Below are 20,477 nucleotides of genomic sequence, written 5' to 3'. Positions count from 1 at the left end.
AAAGAGATATGATGACTTACTGATTTTTGTCTTTATTTGGAATGTCCTTGATCCAGATTTACAGACTAAGCAGGTCTCTTCTCTACCCCCTTCTCTACTACCCCATATCCATCTATATCATGGTTCTATTCTAATCCTTCTCTAACAATCTTCTCTTGTGCCACCTAGAAATTCTATTGTGTGGTTAATTAATTTCCCTTCTTACTTGAAAACATTTAGAAATTATTTCAAATCTTGCATTTCTTATATGTGTACTTCGTTTACTCCAATAGAATTGAGGGTAGAGATTGTTTTATTTTTTCTTTGTATTTTCAGTGCCCATGACAATGTTTGGCACATAATAGATCACTGATAAATATTTTTTAAATGAAATTAATGCATAGTGTTGTTCTTTTTTAACTGACCAATGTATGGTATGGGAGAAACAGTGTGAATGAATAAAGACACATAGGTTCTTACCCCTGTACACCAGGGTAACTGAAAACTTAGATAAATAAATCATTAGTAAATAAGGATCTTTTCTGGTCTCTGGGTCCTCATCTATTGAATTAGACCATAATCTTATCTTTCTGAAGACAATGATTCCTTGTATTCTTTCTCCAACCCACTAAACTACCAGATCTATGTTACAGAAAATCTAAGAATTATAATTGACAGAAGTGAGTTATTCACTAATTTTAATTTATTCCCCCCTCTCCCAGGAGTCTATCCTATGACTCATTTGATTTCCATATCTCCCAAATTCAAAGCCAGCTAAGGTGTTGATTAAATGGATTGTCTCTTAAGTTTGGCCATCCAGGAAGTAACTGACCAATTTTAGAATCTGGTCCTTTGGTATTCTTTTAAATGTTGGATTATAGCCATGGAAAAACCTAAATTGTATAAAGTATTTCTCATTTTAAGACACTATATTATACAAAATTTAATGAAATTATGAACTGTAAATATGTAAATATTTATGTCAAATGTCAAATTTTCTTCATTTTATAAAACAGTATAAGAGAACAGAGAGTATCTTCTCAAATGTGATCTATAAAGTAAGATACACGGGGTGGCTAGGTGGCGTAGTGGATACAGCACCAGCCTTGGAGTCAGGAGTACCTGGGTTCAAATCTGGTCTCAGACATTTAATAATTACCTAGCTGTGTGGCCTTGGGCAAGCCACTTAACCCCGTTTGCCTTGCAAAAAAAAAAAACCTAAAAAAAACTGGACAGTATAAAGTAAGATACAATCATATTATGTTGCATTTAGTTCTATGTTTGATTTTCAAGAGCAATATAAAATATGAGAAAGAAGGGAAGGGTATTTGAATTTTGACTATTTGAATTTGACTAATTCTCTGATACTTACTTCCCTTATCTATAAAATTAAGATAATGATAATATCCATAGTAGCTAGCTCAAAGTGAGATAGTGAGGATCAAATGAGATACCATAAGTTGCTTTGTAAAGTTTCAAGAATGCTGTTGTTGGGGCAGCTAGGTGGAACAGTGGATAGAACACCGACCCTGGAGTCAGGAGTACCTGAGTTCAAATCAGGCCTCAGACAATTAATAATTGCCTAGCTGTGTGGCCTTGGGCAAGCCACTTAACTCTATTGCCTTGGAAAAAAAAAACCCTAAAAAAAAAGAATGCTGTTGTTCACATTATTGTTATATAACAGCTTTGAGATTTACAAAGCACTTTACTTCAAAAGAAATCCAAGCAGTAGATTATGTAAATATTTCTATTTCATGATTCAAAGAGAAGTGACTTTTCCAGGATTACTTTGGGAATAAATTTTGCAGCCAGATTGAACCTATTTCTTCTGATGTCACAATCAATGATCTTCTTACTATAGAGACAATAGAAAATATAATGTAGATAAACAAGTGTATGTGTCTGTATATATGTTTTTTCATCATTGATTGACCACCCATTCTGTGCAGAGAAATAGCTTTACCTATGTTGTAGGATTCATCAAAGTAAGAACGTATGAGTCCTTGTATTCAAGAAACATCATCTAGCTGGGTATGAAAATGAATACATATGAAACAGCTTGAGACCAATTACAAAGCAATATTTCAGCAAGTTCAACATAACAAGCTAAAAATTGAAGGCATAAGTGGCAAGGGATACTAAACAAGGAAACGTTTGAAGTTTAGTTTACTATGGAAGACTTCTTGGAGGTGATGAGTTTTAAGCCTCCAAGGAAATGACAGAGACACTCCCCAAAACTAATTCCTTGAAACCACAAGATTTACCTTCTGCTTTCTCACAAGTAGATGTGGGAGAGAGTATTGTTGGCATGTGTTGGCATTGGTTCCCCATTAAAGGAAAGTGGTATGGAAAACTTCATTGAGTTAAGTTATTTGTCTCACTTCCTGATAATCATCCTGAGTCCTTACAAATGTAGCCCTCTGGAGTGTTTTGATCATAGCTTCTTGTCTCTCCTTGGCTCTGCTGTTGGCTGCCCCTTAGATTCCTAATGTTCTTGATGACTCTATTTTTGGCTCTCTCTCCAACTTAATTTTTTTGTTTTGTTTTTTACAATGACCTCTGGTTTTCACTTTAATTTCACATTTCAGACTTCAGTCTGTTTCCATTTAGTCTGATATTCTAGCTCCCTCTACTATAAATGCATCTGATGTGCAATCCTGTTCCTTACTGTTTGAATGAAAGCCTGGTATATTGCCTTTTATCCCTTCCCCGGAGTTCTCTACTATCCTTATAAGACTTGAGGGTTCTGTTAGTTTTGGTCAGTGGCTCAAGTACCCATTGATTGAGTTCCTCCCCATCATCACAGATCCATTTAACTACTTAACATCAAAAGTAATTTTTACAAATATATATTTACCCCAAAAGAAAAGCACAAACAACCTCCTAACCTCTGAGGGCACAGTTCCTCCTATGGCCTCTTATTTTCCATAGAAAGGGATTGAGGCAACAGTTTAGTTCACTTCTGGTATAGCAGCCACCGAGTTTCAAAACCAAAGTCCCAGTTGGGCCTATGACCTAGCTTTCTGGCCTTTCAGGGCTTCCCTGATAGACAGCAATATCTGTCCTGTAATCTCCATGGCTCTCTGAGGACTAAAAGGACAAGTGAAACAGAACAATCCCTGGGTCCATTTCTTGGTATCACAGAAACTATTGGGAGAAAAAGGAAACTAGACTTTCCTCTCTATTAGCTTTTAGTCTTGTGGTTCATGCTGTATTTTAAATGATAGGACTTTCACCTACTGGGGGGAAGAGAGAGAGAGAGAGAGAGAGAGAGAGAGAGAGAGAGAGAGAGAGAGAGAGAGAGAGAGAGAGAGAGAGAGAGAGACAGAGAGACAGAGAGACAGACAGAGACAGAGACAGAGAGACAGAGAGAGACAGAGAAAGACAAAGAGACAGAGACAGAGAAAGAGGAGAGTAAGAAGACAGACAGAGACAGAGAAAGACACATAGAGAGAAAGACAGAGATAGATAGATAGACAGAGACAGGCTGTCACAGTCTTCTAGTTTTAAAGACATGGCTGACTTTGTCCATTCAGTCAATGGAAAGTGGCTGCTCCTAAGCACGTGTTAGGGGATACAGAATGTTGTCTCCCAGAAGCAGGGGTCTGTTTTCCCTCACATGGTTGCCTCCATCTTAAGTGTTTTGAGCATGTGTAAAGTCCCCTTCCATTTTTTAGAAAAGAAAAATTTCAGCATCTTCTTGTCTATAAATCCCATTAACCTTTGCACAAGTGGTTTGGGTCATTAGCTAGACAAATGGTTGATTAATTCTCTTCATCTTTGTACATCAAATAGTCTGAAGAGGATTGAATTCAGGCTCCTAACTCATGATAGAAGCAGAATAATGTTGTAGGAAGAGGATTGATGATATTGTTATATTTGGAAGTCCTGGGTTCAAATTCCATCCCTGCTTCTTTGGGCAAGTCACTTAAACTTGCTATAACTCTGTTTTTTCATTTGTAGAATGAAAATAATGACATTTGCTCCATCTATTTCATAAGGTTGTGATGAGTACATTTCATAAATCCTAAAGTGCTATAGAAATGTGAATTGTTATTAATATTTTGCTGCATGGGTCACTGAAAGTGACAGAAATATGATGATTATCTGTGTTCTTTATCAATTCAAGCTGTCTTGGAAGCAACTCTGGAATTGGATAGAAATGAAACAGGCAAAAATTTCCAAGCCTGGGAGTCATCCTGTCTGTTCTTATTCCCTCAGTACTTTTCATGAAATTTTTTGACTAATGGGAATTAGAGGAACTGCATGGAGCTATATAAAGCAAGCTTGTAATGGTGTTGGCAGTGTTTGAGAGCTGCTATCAAGAATGCAGACTACAGTAGTGAATGAAGGACAAATTTCTGGCCTGAAACATTTTTGAATGGAAAATCTTTTAGTGGAGAAATTCTCCTTCAACAGGATCTCACTTCACATATAATTAGACTCATCCACTAATCATTTAGTTGTGAATTTGAATGTGTACCTATGTTTGCACAGGAGTGTTCAATCTATTTCTACCCCTTAGCTTTCTGTTCTTTTGTTTTTAGGGGTCAACAATTTCTGAGCTATAGATTGCCTGGACCTGCATTTCTTTAGGATTAACATTTGTAATATACAGTTTGACATGCTTCTTGTTTTTCTGTGAAACTTTGATAGTCTGGTTGACCTTGTCTTTTTCACCCCAATATATTGTCTTTCCCTATACTTTCAATGTTGAGTGTGTAAATGTGCTTAATGGATGTTTTGCTAAATAATTTTTTTATTCTTTTAAGGTGATTCAGTGAAGAGTTGTTGAACCATTTTGAAGACTTAAAAAGTCAAAAGACATTTTTCAATTAAACTCCTTAATCTACTTGCTTTTGAAGATGCTTTCTTATTATACAACATCTGGAAGAGCTTCCAATATCATACTCATAGGAATTTCTCTGTAAGTCCAATGAAATCAATTCAAGTCCCCTTTACCTAACTAGCCATCTCTTAGTAAGTTTTCTCTTAAGGAAAAATATTATCCTTCAGAATAGGGAAAAAAACATATTAGAAATGATTTTTTTCCTCCCTCCACTTAAGCATACTTTCTCCATAAACTTTTCACCTTTCACAGAATCATAGTCCAGACTTGGAAGGGATGACAGAAATCATCTGATCTACTCCTTCCTCTTAAGGGCTGTCAGTCCTACCTGGGAATCATCCAACCTCCATTTCCATTTTTGTCCCTAGTAATAAAGTTTTTACTACTTCATGAAGAAGTCAACCTATTTTAATACTGCTTTTGATTTCAGAAAGTTTTTCTTAGTTTACAACTGAAAAATACTAAATCTCATTCCATCAATCCTAATTTTGTCCCTTGGGGAGACATAGAACAAGTTTGCTCATACTTCTATGTGGCAGCTATTTACATATTGGAGGGATTTCCCCCTCTTAATTTTCTCTTTTCTGCCTCTCAAATTCCTTTCATTTATTCTTTTGCATAACCAGATTTCTGGTCATTTTCAACATATTGATAGACATTCTCTGGTATTATAATCTATTTCTTTACAACCTTTTAAAAAGAAGGATCAGACTATTAGCTTTAATTTAGGGGAAAAGAAACTGCTATTGTATTTTCTGATCTTGCTATCTCTTATACTTTATGTTTCTTCCTTAAGGATGTGATTTCTCTCTCATCACATTCAATTTGGATCAAGGTACAACATGGAAACAAAGTAAAGACTGACAGATTGCTTTCCGTTGGGGGTGGGAAGTAAGATTAGGGGAAAAATTGTAAAACTTAAAATAAATAAATAAATAAATAAATCTTTTTAAAAAATGAAAATAAATAAAAGGACCAGAATGTTTTGATGCAATACATTTTTTAAATCCCAAAAGTAAAATATAATAATAATTTTGCATCAATTGCCATGCCTAGTCCTTCCAATCATAAATGTAGCGCCCAGTTTTAAACATATTTAATTTAAATAGATACTGACTAGCTCAGAGTTTTATTGTATCTTTAGGCTTTAATAGCATAAAACTGCATCAAGATTTTTGGAACTTCCTGTAGTCTGGTTATGCAGTCTAAGAGTGCCTTATCTTTGTTTTTGTTTTATCTAAGTGGTCACAATAGTTTTGGCTTTATCAGTGAATCTTGTGGTCAACTAGACATCTTTGATCTTTTCCATTGAATTGTAATCAAGGTACTTTCCATTCTATATTCATGGAATTGATTTTCAAATCCAAATTAAAGATTTTACATTTATATCTGTTATTTTTACTGATTCCAACTTAGCATTCCTACTTGTCATTTGAAATTTATCATGCTAAGTCCATTCTTCCCAGTTTCGTGTTTTCTGCAATAGTGATAAGCAAAAGCATAGCTTCTATTTCTTCCTTCAACAAAGTGATAGAAATGTGGATCCTTTCGCACTCCCCCTGAAACAACCCCCAGGTTCATATCATGCCATTGTTCTACAGTTCTTTTACTCAGTATTATTTTTCCAGCCCATTTTTCTTGATTAGTTCTTAAAGGGTTGTATTGTTGTTGTTGACATCAGGAGGAGATGACATGACTTGCATGCAAATTGGATTTAAGTGAGAGGGTACTTTGTCTCCAAGAAACTACAGTAGCACTGCCCTGGTAAAACCATTTCAGCAAATGGGCTGAACTAGATTGAAGGAAAACCACAGACCTCAAATGTGTCAGTGAGTTGGGAGGGGGGATGTCTATCCCAAGCATGTGAAGACTTCCCCCAATATAATTGATAGAGGTCAACACCTTCTCCTTTGGTCATTTGGGTCCAGTGGTCAGATATGAATCAAGATGACTGGAGATGACCCTGGATTGGAGACAATTAGGGTTAAGGGATTTGCTGAAGGTCACATAGCCAGTGTCAGTGTCTGAGACTGAATTTGACTTCAGGTCTAGGGCTCTTCCACTCTACCTAGCTGCTCAGTAGGGACAGTGAAAGGGACTGTGAAAGATCATCAAATGAATTGGTGAAATCCAAACATTATAATCACACTATTCCTTTCAGTTAATAAATAATTCTATTAAAAATGAAATGAGGCTCCTTTTCTTGAAACTCATGTATTATTTGATTAACAAATGGTTCTAAAATGTTGCTAATAATTTATGTCAAGTTTACTTGTCTATAGAGGAAGCTTGGAGATGAATTAGATAGAATTCCAGGCCTTGAGTGAAAAATTCTCCTCTTCCTGAGTTCAAATATGGCCTCAGATACTAACTGGGTGACCCTGGGCAGGTTATTTAACCCTGTTTGCTTTAGTTTCCTCATGTGTAATATGATATATAAAAGGAAATGGCAAACCATTGCAGTACCTTTGCCAAGAAAACCACAAATGAGGTAATGAAGAGTTGAACATGACTGAATCAACTGAATACACAGACCTCACTATGGTATCTCAAATCTCTCTTTTGTTTTGAAAATTGGGGAACAATTTTCTAATACTTTTCTATTTGACACTATTCTTCATAAGGCCTTAGTGTACTTACCTGTAAAAGGAAGTGATTCATTAATGGATCTCTAAGGCCACTTAAAATTCTGCAGCCCAATGGTGCTGTCCTCTCTGTCTTTTATTCATTTATATTCAGCCTACTGGACTAGTCCAGTTGTTCTTCCTGCTTCCATTTGCTCCCTCTCTAATTCAAATACCAAACAGCTGCCAAAAATCATCCTCATGCTCAAAAATCTTCTGAGACAACCTATTGCATAATAGATTAAGTAGTTCAAATCTGACTTCAAACCCTTACTACTGGTTGGTTCTTGGGAAGCACTTAATTGTCTGCTTCAGTTTCCTTAAATATAGATGAGGATGAAAAAAAGTACTTGCTGCAAGGATTAAATGAAATATTTTTAAAACACTTATAATTTTGAGCACATTGTTGGTGCTTAATAAATGAGTTTTCTCTTCAACTCTTCTTTCCCTTACCCTAATATTTAAGGTTTCTATCTCTAGTTCTAGGTATCCTCAAATCAGCATTCTTCAACATCCTTCCTTTTTTTTTTAATAAACTGTGTCTGCAAAAAAAAATTGATTGCAGACATTTCCTTGAACCAACCTAATATTCCATCTACCACCTCCACAATTTCTCACACCCTCTAACAGGGATGTGTGGGATGTTCAGAAAAGACAAGCACCTCTGATATGAGGGCTTATGAGTCCTTTTCAGGGCTGCTCATCTACTTTTGGTGTCAGGTTGTCACCCACTCACCTGTGTCTCCAAGAAACTATAGTAGCCCCACCCTGGTAAAACCATTTCAGCAAATGGGCTGAACAAGGTTGAGGGAAAACCACAAATGTCAAATGTGTCTGTGACTTGGGGTGGAGCCATGTCCATCCCAAGCATGTGAAGACTTCCCCCAATATAACTGCTAGAGGACAAAAATTTGTTCCAATGGCCTTGAAGACAGATGAAATAGATGCTGTGGGGTGCTTAGACCTTTCTCTTTCATGGAAGATGCCAAGGTCATCTGCTAGGGCCAGAACCCTTTGTCTTGACTTTTGTCTTGACACTGGATTTCATGACTCTAGAAGAGAGCATTTGACAACTTTGTGCAATTCTGCCTCCCTTAAATCAAATCACTAGGAAGTCAAAATATCACCCTATGATGTCATTGGTTCTCTTCAAAAACCAAGGACAAAAGAATGAACAACATCTCACAAACCATTCCGCTGACTTGAGTGCACTCAGTCTTCATCTTCATCTCCTTGTTTTCCTTCAAGGGGTAATCTCAGTGGTTAGTATTCTTGCCATCCTTCATTTTTCCTTGGATGATATATATTTGTGTACCTATTATTTAACTCTTCTTTGTTGTTGGACTATAAGCTCCATGTAAGTAGGGAATATTCCATTTTTATACTTATATTTTCAGAACTTTACATAATACCTAATAATTTGAGGTATTTAATAGATATTTGCTGAATTAAATTGAATTCTATGGGACCCTGGGATATGAATTGACTAGACCAGAATATTTGAATTAATTTTAGGTGACAATATACTATTTTTCTATCTCTTGGATTTCAAGTTCTGCTTAACTCTATTTGTTTTCCCCTTTCGCATTTAAAAACCATTTTGTCTCTGAACAATATTTTTCTCCCAAACATTCATTGGTATGACACCACATCCCTCAGTGAATCTAGTTCTCTTTGATCCCCACATAGATTTCAAAAAAAGATCTTTTTTTTTGTTTTTGTTGTTGCCTTCCTGAATCTTCATAATTCAACAATATAATCTAATAAACTTTCATTAAGTGTCTACATGGTGCCAAGTTACTGATCTAGGCACTGAGTCTATAAAGGCAAAATGGAAAATAATTTCTGCCCTCAAGATATTTACTGATTCTATTTTCATAAGTTCATACCACTATTTTATTTATGTATTTTAATTTTAGTGTAGGCCTTCTGGGGATAATAGCTAATTCATCAAATGGTCTCATATTATGGAAATTGAAAATGTTATGGAGGACATATTTGGAGGTCGGGTAGATAGGAACCTTTCATATCACAAAACATAGTTATTGACTTAAAAGATGCTATTTAAATTTAATTTCCTTACTTATGAACATGGAAAGAAGTTATTTCTTGTTTGGGGCTTTGTTTTCTTGATATTAAGGAAGAAGGGTTTAGGAGAAAAGAGAATTCAAGAAGGTAGCAGACCTTTGTTGGGTATGAAAAGGAAGATAATAATAGATCATAATATTAGAGTAAAAATAGTCAATTGAAAATTATAACTCAAGATAAGGAGATAATAACTTAATATTATGTTGCCCCTGATGATTTTTGCTATCAGTTAGAGATGAGGTATGACCTAGGGGACTGAAAGAACTAGATGAATGAACTGCTAAGTCATTATCATTGATCTTTTAAAGATTGTAGAAAATAGGAAAAGAACTATAGGACTAAAGATGGGCAAGTGCTCAAATTGAGGAGAGTTGTTAAGGGATAGGCCCACTGAATTTTGCTTTACTACTTGGTAAAATTCTAAACATGTTGCTCAAAGGATAGCCAGTAACATTTAGAAAAGAAGATCTTAAAAATATGTTATTATAGAAGATAGTATAGTTAGGTGAATTCATAACTGTTTATGCAACCAGAATCAAAGACTATTCCTTAACAAGTTAATGTCAGTGTGGAATGAGGTCATTAGGAGAGTGCCTCACAGACCTAACCTTGTTCCTAAATTTTTTTAATATTTTCATCTGTGATTTGGACAAGGGTTTAGATAACAAGCTTATCAGCTATGTAGATGGTACAAAGGTAAAATGGGATGGTGGTGTGGGCAAGGGAGGGATAGATAGCAAATATAGAGAGTTAAAATGTCTTGATAAATTAGGTCATTCCTCCAAATCCATCAATAAGACATTTAATTGGGAAAAATATAATTTCTTCCACTTAGGTTCATCACATCTGTTTCACAGTTGTGAAATGGTAGAGGCTAAAGAGCAAATGGTTTGTCTGGAAAAATTCAGGGATGTTCACAGATTGCAAATCATGAGTTGACAGTATGTTTTGTCAGTCAAAAAATCTCACATTCATCTACTGCCTGAAAATAAGTTTATATGCAAAATTCAAATGAATCATTGATCTCATTGCTTTGAATGTTCCTTTCAATTATGAGAATCTGAACCCATCCATGCCTGACTATCCTACTCAGTTCTTGCCCATGTTTTTTTCCATGAATTTCCCCACAGGAATCCATGTAGTATGCCAGAAAACTTCCTTCTTTGGTCTGACATTTCAAGGATACTTCAGTTTAAATATAAAATTGCCATTGCACTATGTGAAAATATTCAATTTTTTCCCTATGGTTGATATGTTCATTTTTATGCTGTTTTATAAAACGATTTTATTTCAAATCAGCCGTATTTTAATAATTTTATATAATATATTTATTAATAAAAATATATTATGAAATAAATATTATTTTAAATTGATCAATCAAACAATCATTTATTAATGGTTAATATGATAGGTACTATCCAAAGTTCTAGGGATAAAAAGAAAGAACTAAAACAATTTCTTTCTTCAAAGAATTTACATTCTAATTGAATGGAAATGATGTTTTATATATATATATATATATATATATATATATATATATATATATATGCTAGTCTTTTGGGTTGGTTCTGTTTCCCTGAATAGATTTTTAAATCCTAGGTGAATAATTACTTTTTTCCTTCTTATTCTTGGACCATGAATGTTTATTAAATGCTAATTGTCTGTCCAATGCCTTCTCTTTTTGTTAAATAGTGTTATTGATAGTGTGTGTAGAGAGATGGGGGGAGGAAGAAGGAGGGGACCCTTCTATATGAAAAACAAAAGGCTAAGGCTAATTACTTTGTAAAAAGTTTTTGCCTACTTATGACTATGAAAGGTGTACCCAAGAGGTAAAATTTTAACTTTCTAAGAATGTTGAAGCAAGCAATTTAGAAGAGGTACTTGTCAGAAAGAATAAAGTTCAAAAAATGTGAGATTGAAATGTTCATTGCTGGTTTGATAAAATGCAAAGTTAGAGCATTATATGTAGAACAAAGCTATTAATATTTAAGACGAGATGTTTCTTGTCTGATGGTATTCATGACTTTCCCCTTTGCCAATGCTGAATCATTCATTTTCTTTAATTGACTGAAGCTACAGCAAGCAGTTCCAGGGAGGCACTTCTCACTCTCTTTTCCCCTCTGGCCTATCTCTGGTATATGAAATTCTTCCATTAGAGATTCATTCCTTTAAGTGAAGGAGATATCCCCTGTGAAAATCAAAATACTTCTGGGAAAAGTAACAGGTTAAGCTATTCACTAGCACTTTAGTTTGAATTAGTTTATTAGGCTCTTTAAAATAGTGCATGCAGAAGAGAATAAGTTGAACAAATAACCTTGTAGTCTTGTCTTTTAATGTCACTAAAGTACTTTCAAATGAAATACTATTTGAAAAAATGCTTAGCATAGTGCCTATGTTGCCAGAAAATATGGCTGTCTAAAGGCTTCCTGGGACTGTCAATAAATCACTTTCTCTCTTTTGGTTGCTATCTCTCTTGGCAAACAGCAAATCAAGTTCCAGGTGATCAGGAGTTAAGGAAATTGTGTTTGTTTTTTTTAGTTTTTTTTTTTGCAAGGCAATGGGGTTAAGTGGCTTGCCCAAGGCCACACAGCGAGGTGATTATTAAATGTCTGAGGCTGGATTTGAACTCAGGTACTCCTGACTCCAGGGCCGGTGCTCTATCCACCGTGCCACCTAGCTGCCCCAATTGTGTTTTTTCTAAAGGATTTTTAGTGGTATGCTAGTCTATGGTTAGTTTCCTATTATCATGCTGCTATGGCACTATTATCTGTATCCCTTGGAAACAACTGAGATTCCCACCTCACCTACTGGAGAAGACTGAGGAATGCACATTATGAAGGTAAAACAATATAGCAGAATTTTTGGAGGAAGAGAACCTGGGTACAAATCTTTTATTTATTTTTTCATTCATGACTTTGGGCAAGTCACTTTTCTTGGTTCTTACTATCCTTATTAGTCAAATTAGTTTGTACCAGTGGTGTACTGGAACCAGCTCTAACCTGATGCTGACCCAATTGTTAATTTCCACTGAAAATCACAAAAATCAGGGTATTATTTTTTGTTTTGTTGGTTCCATAGACTTAAGAATGAGATAAAGAAAATGTTAACAATGCAGATCAATTTTAAAAGTATATAATGGGTATATTTCCCCCACCCTGGAGAACTGGTCAAACATTTATCATCATACCCCTGGTTTGGACTGAATGACTTCTACTTCTTTTATAAATACTCTTTGGATTTTTCTTGTTTGCCCAGTTCATTAATTCATGCAACAAATGTCTTTTTTAAAAAATCTATCACATATACAGTGCAGTGTTAGGATCAGTGGGAGATACTATTAAGGACATTGTACTTATTCTCAAAGTTCTTACTTCACTCAAGCTGAAGAAGCATGACATAAAGGAAATAAAACACAAAGGGTAAAAATCAACAAAGGCTATCAAAAGAGTGATACAAGTAACAAATTCAAAGGAGAAAAGAATCGTGGTAGCCTAGAGTGATCACAGTTACCATGGAGGAGGTATGACTTAATTTATGCTTTAGTGGAGGGGTAGAACTAGAAAGGAAGGTAGTAACTGGAGATGAGACTATCCTAAGTTTAAGTAAAATAAGAGCATAGAGGTATGATTATATTGATCATATTCAGGGTCTGAAGAGTAGACCCATCTGACCTGTTCCTTCTAGTTATGTTCACTCCCTTATCGTATTTATCTTGTCCTTGTCATTTCATTCTCAAAGAGAATTTGTACAAATCACTTAATTACTTGGTTTTTTCATATATAAAATGTTGGGGTTGGAATAATGGAGGAAGTCACATCTAAATCCAGTCCAGCTCCCAAGATCTTCTGTTTCTTTCTTTTTTTTTATATAGAATAGACTAGAGGGTCTTTGTTTTCCCTTCCATTTCTGAATCTATGAAACCTTGATGATCCTTATATGTTAGGCATGTCAAAGTTTTTTTTTCCTCCTCAAGCAGGAAAGCTATAAAATTTCTTTTTTTCTTTATATTACTGCCATCTATCATAGTGTCTGGTTGGCACTAAATTAAGTAATGTTTGTTGTATTTCATTGACTGCAATTGAGTCACATTTATGTGTAAATAGAAGATAAGACTGGAAAGGTAGACTGGGGCCAATAATTCAGATGAAACTGGGTAAAATATATATGATTTAAAAGTCTCCTGAGTTTATAATAATGTCTTAAATGTGAATTTCTTTAGCATTCCTTTTAATGATTCAGAATGTTTGTGAAACCAGAGGGTTAACAGACTGGGCCTAAGCACAGATGATGCTGATGAAATACAGTTTTCTTTAGCTACCAGTCCCATAAACTGTCAAACAATTAACAATGAAAAAGTTTGTTTCAGTAACAAAGCCATCCAAAGAGGAAAAAATTTGGATGACTTTCAATAACATAAATTCTCTTCTTCTCAGATGTCATGAAAACTGATGTCATTTCTCATTCCTTAAAAGAAGAAACTTGCTATAGTTTGCAAGACCCCAATAATACTGGCATTCCTTTTCAAAGGAAGCTAAAAAAAGACATTGTGTACAAACTTATTTTCTCTGCCAGAAATGCATTCCTGGGCATGATGGGAGTCCTTTCTTATTTAATCATTTAGATAATGGTTTCTACATGAACTTTCATAACATTTATTTACTACCATAAATGATTCGACCAACTGCTCTTGTCAGCTGGGATTTCAGCTCCTTGGCTGTTTGATTTCTTACTACATTATTTAAACTTTATAAAAGCTTCCCTGAATAGTTTTACCTGACAACTTTCCAAGGACACTGTGAGATTTCACAGGCTCCCAGGTTCTGAATTTCCACAATCATACCCAGTTAAAATAATTGGAAAGAGATTGTTTCTTTGAATTTGAATATAGATAGCTAGGAGCTTACTAGATATTGGACTGTGAGTCAAGAAGGCATCTTCCTGAGTTCAAATGTAACCTCATACTAGTTGTGTGATCCTAGACAAGTCACTTAACTGTTTGTCTCAGTTTCCTTCTCTATAAAATGACCTGGAAAAGGAAATGGTAAACAATTCTAGTATCTTTGCCAAGAAAACCCCAGCTAGGGTCTGGGAGAGTTGAACATGAACTGATACAACAATGGAAAATAGAGCTGGGAGAGTCCTCAAGAATTATTTAGTCCAGCCCTTTACATAAGGAAACTAATGTACCAATAAATAAAATGACTCAGAGTCACACAAGAAAAAAGCTGATTTGAAACTTAGAGCATGGGCTCATATATTTAGAGTTGGAAGGAATATTAAAACTCCATCTTAGTTAAACACTTTCATTACAGAGAAGTCTGTCAGTTAACAAACATTTATTGTGTCAGGCACTATGGTAACCATGAGGAATAAAAAAGTAAGAACACTATTCCAGTCCCCAAGATGAGGACAGTGAAGCCTAAGGTCACACAAATATGTTTGTGACAAAAGTAAGATTTGAACTCTGGTCCTTTGACTCTAAAACCAGCAGGTGTTCATTCCCCTCTACCATGATGCTCCTTGGGATGATGGATTTTATGATCACAGATTTAGTCTTGGAAGGGATTTTAATGACCATCTCTTCCATTTCTTTCCCCTTTTCAATAAGGAGCTGGGACCCAAAAAAGTTAAATGCCTATGGTTACTGAGGTAGGAAGTCTCAGAGCCAGGTTTTGAACTCAGGGCCCATAATGCCAAATTCAATTATCTTTCTAATTTCAAAGCTTTGTTCCATTAAAACATGCTTCCTTTTACTAAAAACTGTCTTTTTATATAATAAATCTTAGTCTCTTTTTCTCACCCTCTCTGCCCAGCCCCACTGAATCACATTCTGCAATGAACTGCTCCAACAAAAAGACAAGGCAGAAATATCAGCCAAGTTTGTGAAAGAAGGCTTTTTATAAATAAATCCAAATGAAATAAATCCAGGGCCACTTCTCCAGCTCCCATTCACATTTATCGGATATGTCCACCAGGGGCAACTGTTGCTAATTTTCCCTTGAGCAATTAAGCAGTAACCCCTAAGTAGGAAGGTTTATCTAGTACTCTTGACTCTAACTTCTGTTAATATATTCAACATGGATTATTGGTTAGATTTAATTAGTTTTTATAAAGGATGATTATTATAGAAATATCCTCCCAAACCAGGACATATGCTGTCCTTTCATACACAAAATCCCTGGGGAAAGTGAATTCAAAATTAGAGAGCACATCTAAGTAATTTCATACCCCTGGTTACTATAAATCCTTTTCTTTTTTAGAACATCACATGAAGTCCTCATTAAGTTAAGGTATAGTCCTCTTCAAGACTCCAAGGGTCAATGTCCTTATATAGCCCTGAAGCTGCCTCCCCTTGTCGTTTTTAATTAGTCTTAGGGCTTTCATTTCCTGATTCTGAGATTCCCATCAGCCATAATTTGCTCTGGGGACCATTCTATTGTCTCTAAAAATTCTGACCTTTTAATACAGGAATTCCAGATCTTCAGAATTTTATGTTCAAAAGATTATGTTGGGGGGAATGGGGAACATTCCCCCCCAAAAAAAAATTTTAAAAAACTTTTCTTTCTCAGAACCCTTCACACAGGATTTGACCATAACTCAAGTGGCTTGTTCTGATATGTACAATTTTGGACTGGCTTGCTGTAATAAATATTAGCCCAAAGGTATATGTGATTCTTTCAACAAATCACAAGTGACTTCCTGTGTGGAATCACCTGATTTCATTCAATGACCCCATATCTCTATGAGAATATCAAATTGAGTAAGGCCTTCTTCACACCTACTTTACTTTTGATTGAATAATTGAAGTAAAATGTCTGGGCCTTCTGAGATTATACTAATGGGGTGTGGGGAGCAAGCATCCCCACCTCTCACTCAAGTGATACAAAATATTCATACTGATTAGATAAAGTAACAGACTGGATATATTGGCCACATGACAGTGGTGATCATCAAATAAGGGAAGTTCTGTAGCTAACAAGCTTGTTAAGCAACATTTTGGCCAGATACAGAGTAAAGGTAATTTTCAGGTTGGCTCTGTTACGCTTTTAATTCAGGGTTTTGCCAATAGACCTTAGAGGTATCTGAAGTCTCACCACCCCCTCAAGTTCATCTGAATGGGTGTCAGTGTCCTCAGGTTGAACTGGTTAAACTGGCTGTGCCCTGGTCCCCCAGCTCCGGCTCTGGCTGGCCCCCTGCCTGAAACTGCCTCATGCAGTTCTGGCAAGAAGTCCTGGTGAGGGCTGGCTCCCTTTGCCAGCTCCCACGCCATATGTGCCCAATCTCCACGAGGACAGATGCAAGGCTGACCGCACGCAGAACAGCTGGGGCCTGGCTGTGGTCTTCCTTAAGAAACCACACATTTGGAATATTCCCATCTGTTTACTGACATGACATGAAAACTGGGGTTAAACTTCACACAGTTTTCTAACCCATGCTACTCAATAGTCCAAGGAATGCGGTTGATGGAAACAAGGTAATAACAGCATATTCAATTTTTTTTTGGGGGGGGATGATTGTTTTTTGGATTGAAAACATGTTGTCTATGACAAAAGTTAGTTTTCTAGCAAAGGAAAATTTGAACTTTTAATATGAGGTTTTAGTGTGTACATCCTTAGCATTGCTTTATAATTTCAGAGAAGTCTCTATTATCCTTATAAATAGAGGATTTGGTCATAGGGTAGATAATCCTAGAACCTCAGAGGACTCAAAATAATTTCTATTGGCCTTTGGAATGTACCATTTGACTTCTGTACTCATTTATTTTTGGCAGCAGATTTACCTTCCTTATTCTGTTGTGCTTTGATTCATACTAAAGTGAAATTGTGTTCCTTGTGCATACACCAATTCCTGTCATGGGGAAACAGGCCAGAAATGCTCTGGAAGAGTAGCAGGGGGACTCAAGGCTGGGATCAAACATTTTTCAGGGCCTTAGATATGCAAATAAGCAATCAAGAATTGATTGTACGGGTGGGATATGTTTTAAGTAAACATTATGAAAATCTAGATTTACCAAGCAGATAAATGAGGGAGAGATAATTTGCTTTGTGCAAAGAGTCTTCATTTTAGGAAAGGAATCCTTTGAAAATGAGATTTAATTTCTAAAGTTTCTACTTCTCTGAACTCTTTACCTCATTTCAATAAAATTAGGTACAACTGTCTTTATTTTACATTAGATTTCATCTTTTGTGGTGATTGCTTAAGTAGAAATGGAAAAATGCTAAGAAATTTTAATTTAAATATTTAGAAGAAGAATTTTCTCCAATTTTCCCTAATCTATTGTTGGAATCAGCTATTTTTCCAACAAGTTCTGATAGTCACAGGAATCAAGGGATTCCTTTGAACCAGATCATGGTCAAAGTATCATTCAAAAAGATCTTTCACTTAAAAGACCCAGTGATTTCTTGGACTCTGAATCTGAGATCTGGCCTCAAGAGTAGACCAGGTAGTATAATAGATTTTGGATGTTGCATAGGAGAGATGGTGCTGTGGTGGACTATCAACAGTCACTATTACTCCTAATAAGCAAAACATGTCTAGTCCCTTTTCAGTAGTGGGGCCTAATGGAAAGCATCATTTTTCCCAGCTGAAAAGGAGTGAAGCATCATGGAAGGGGGGAAGACAAGTAATGGGGAAATTCAGGATTATGATCACAGTCAGGAACCAACCAATTGTAAACAGAGGGTGCTGCTATCCTTAATTGAATCTAATCCTGATCACTTGGAGCTTTACTTTGTGTACTGACTTACTTAACAAGTGATCTCTCTGGACAGAATTTTATAGTTTTTCTCATTGTTGCCACTACTAGGACTTGGCAAAATCTTGCCTCTCTTCACTTTCACGTCTGAGCCTCAGATTCCTGGCAGAATCACATTTTTCATTTATTTATTTATTTGCTTATGTACTTTGTGATGGACTTTGTCACTAGATAAAGATAAACTGAATTTTTATTGCATTCTAAGTGTTTACTACTATAAAGGAGGCAGGGAAGGACCACAGGGAACCCATGGAGCAATATCTTTACTTTTAACTACAAGCAATATTGAACTACTCTTACATTCTCTGGAGATAGTAAAAGTGCTTCCTAGGAACTGAGGATTTTTTGAGGATTTTAAGTATGAGCTCTTAATGAGGTCTGAGCTTACCATAATAATAACATAGTACTTTGTGTACTGAGGGCACATGCTTAATAAAATTTTCTAACATAGGAAATGAATTTCACCTTGTGATGCTTATTTAACATTTGCCCCAAATCCATCCATCTTCCTATTTCCTCAAAGAATCACTCTATATACATAGCTTAAAGTTAATGACTAGTGTGCATTTTAAATTTTGAATGGTTACAGATATTAAGTTTTTATTGAATTAAAAATGCTTGAAAATTTGCTGTAAACTTAATCATTGCTTCCAATCATTGGCAATTTTACAAGTCATTATTTTCAAACAGAAAATCAAGAATTAATTAAGTAGGACCTGGTTTAAGTGAACATATTCAAAGAAAATCTGAATTTGCTGAGCACACAACTTAGAGGAAGAAACCATTTTCAATACCAGATTTACAAACAGGATTTAGACAGGACTGTAACTCTAACATGGAAGGCAGAAAAGCAGTATGTACCCTAATTAAATACATTGTATGTTGGAGGAAATCATCTTGAGGGATGATCTTGTAAATCTTAGTCCATAAAACAATGATAATGTCATTAGTTTATTCTGTATTCCTGGGATATTAGAATTCAAATATGAAATAATCATGTTAATAAGGCTAGTATGTGATATTCCTCCTAATCATGGCTTTAAGAATGTACTACCAGGTCAGTGGACATAGTCCCATCTGAAGCCCCATATAATTGCACCATTCTTCTTAATTGCAAGTGAACTTGACTTATAATTATCTGTGACTTTTACTTTATCTTTGGCTGTATTGTGGAAGGAACAGGAAGCAGAGATTTATTGTACAATAGGAAAGAGAATAGGGTCATGGTTCTTAAAGAAATTTTAAATCATTACCTCTCATACATGAAGTGTTCACTGTTGCCCACTTGTCTCTTGCAAAACCATATCCTTAAACAGCTATACTTTCTACATCTTGGGGATTAAGGGTGCTGTGCCACTTTATGTGGAAAATCCACATAAAATGTTTTGATCTTCCCTTAATACCAGAGAAGAAGTCTGAATTATCATGGTATTCAAAGATAAAATATATTGATAATATGTAACAGAATATATATTTTATGCATTTCTGAGATTGTAAACTTTTTTGTGTGTGTGTCATCTGCTGGCCTTGTTTATGTCATCTATGGTTTCAGCAAAATTCCCTCAAAATTCCCATTTAGTTCTTATGTTGATCTACCATATATAGAAACTTTGATGGAGAAAGTTGAGAAGTGGAAGGGATAACTGTATTCCTTCTAAAGCAGTCCTGCTCCAAGCATACCTCCTCCAAGAAACCTTTCCCAATGAGATCCACCTCCAGCTTTGCTTACTCATTGTGAATCAGTGGGAAAATTCTATTCTGGTAGTCAGAGCTTTAGAATCAAATCTTGTCTGTGTGACCTTGGGCAAGATGCTTAGTCTCCCCAAGACTCAGATTCCTTCCTTATTTGTAAAATGAGGGAGTTGGATTAAAAGTGTCCTAAAAGTTCCTTCTAGCTCTAAACTTCTGGTCTTTTGCAACCTTTAGTACTTAGGCTATTTTACCATAAAAACATTTTAAGTGTCTTTTAATGTTTTTGTCTTTTATATATACATTTTATATATGTTTTACATAAATTTTACATATATATATTTCTAATCCACTTTCTTTTTTTCAGTGTAAGTCCCTCAGTTAGAACCTTCTTCATAAAAATGACTAGCTGGCTTATGTATCGATCATACTGTAATTCTCATTTCATTGAAAAAATCAAGATTTTACCTTCTAGGTGTTCTTTGTAACTTAG

At 35.4% G+C, this 20,477-nt stretch overlaps 1 protein-coding gene across 9 annotated transcripts in view; it reads left to right on the top strand.

Moving 5' to 3' along the window:
• NCKAP5 (NCK associated protein 5) overlaps window positions 1-20,477 on the top strand; it is a 1,109,295-nt gene that overhangs the window by 47,122 nt on the left and 1,041,696 nt on the right. For 2 of the 9 annotated variants that reach the window (XM_074215033.1, XM_074215028.1), the window contains exon 1: window positions 15,546-17,014. The exons of the other annotated variants lie outside the window; for them this stretch is intronic. The gene's annotated coding sequence lies outside the window, so the exon portion shown is untranslated. Of the gene's footprint in view, window positions 1-15,545; window positions 17,015-20,477 lie in introns of those variants that run through there. 9 annotated transcript variants of the gene reach the window in all.

This window comes from Macrotis lagotis, chromosome 1 (genome assembly GCF_037893015.1).
Source record: "Macrotis lagotis isolate mMagLag1 chromosome 1, bilby.v1.9.chrom.fasta, whole genome shotgun sequence".
Lineage (NCBI taxonomy): Eukaryota > Metazoa > Chordata > Mammalia > Peramelemorphia > Peramelidae > Macrotis > Macrotis lagotis.
This window is presented reverse-complemented; position numbering and strand designations above follow the sequence as displayed.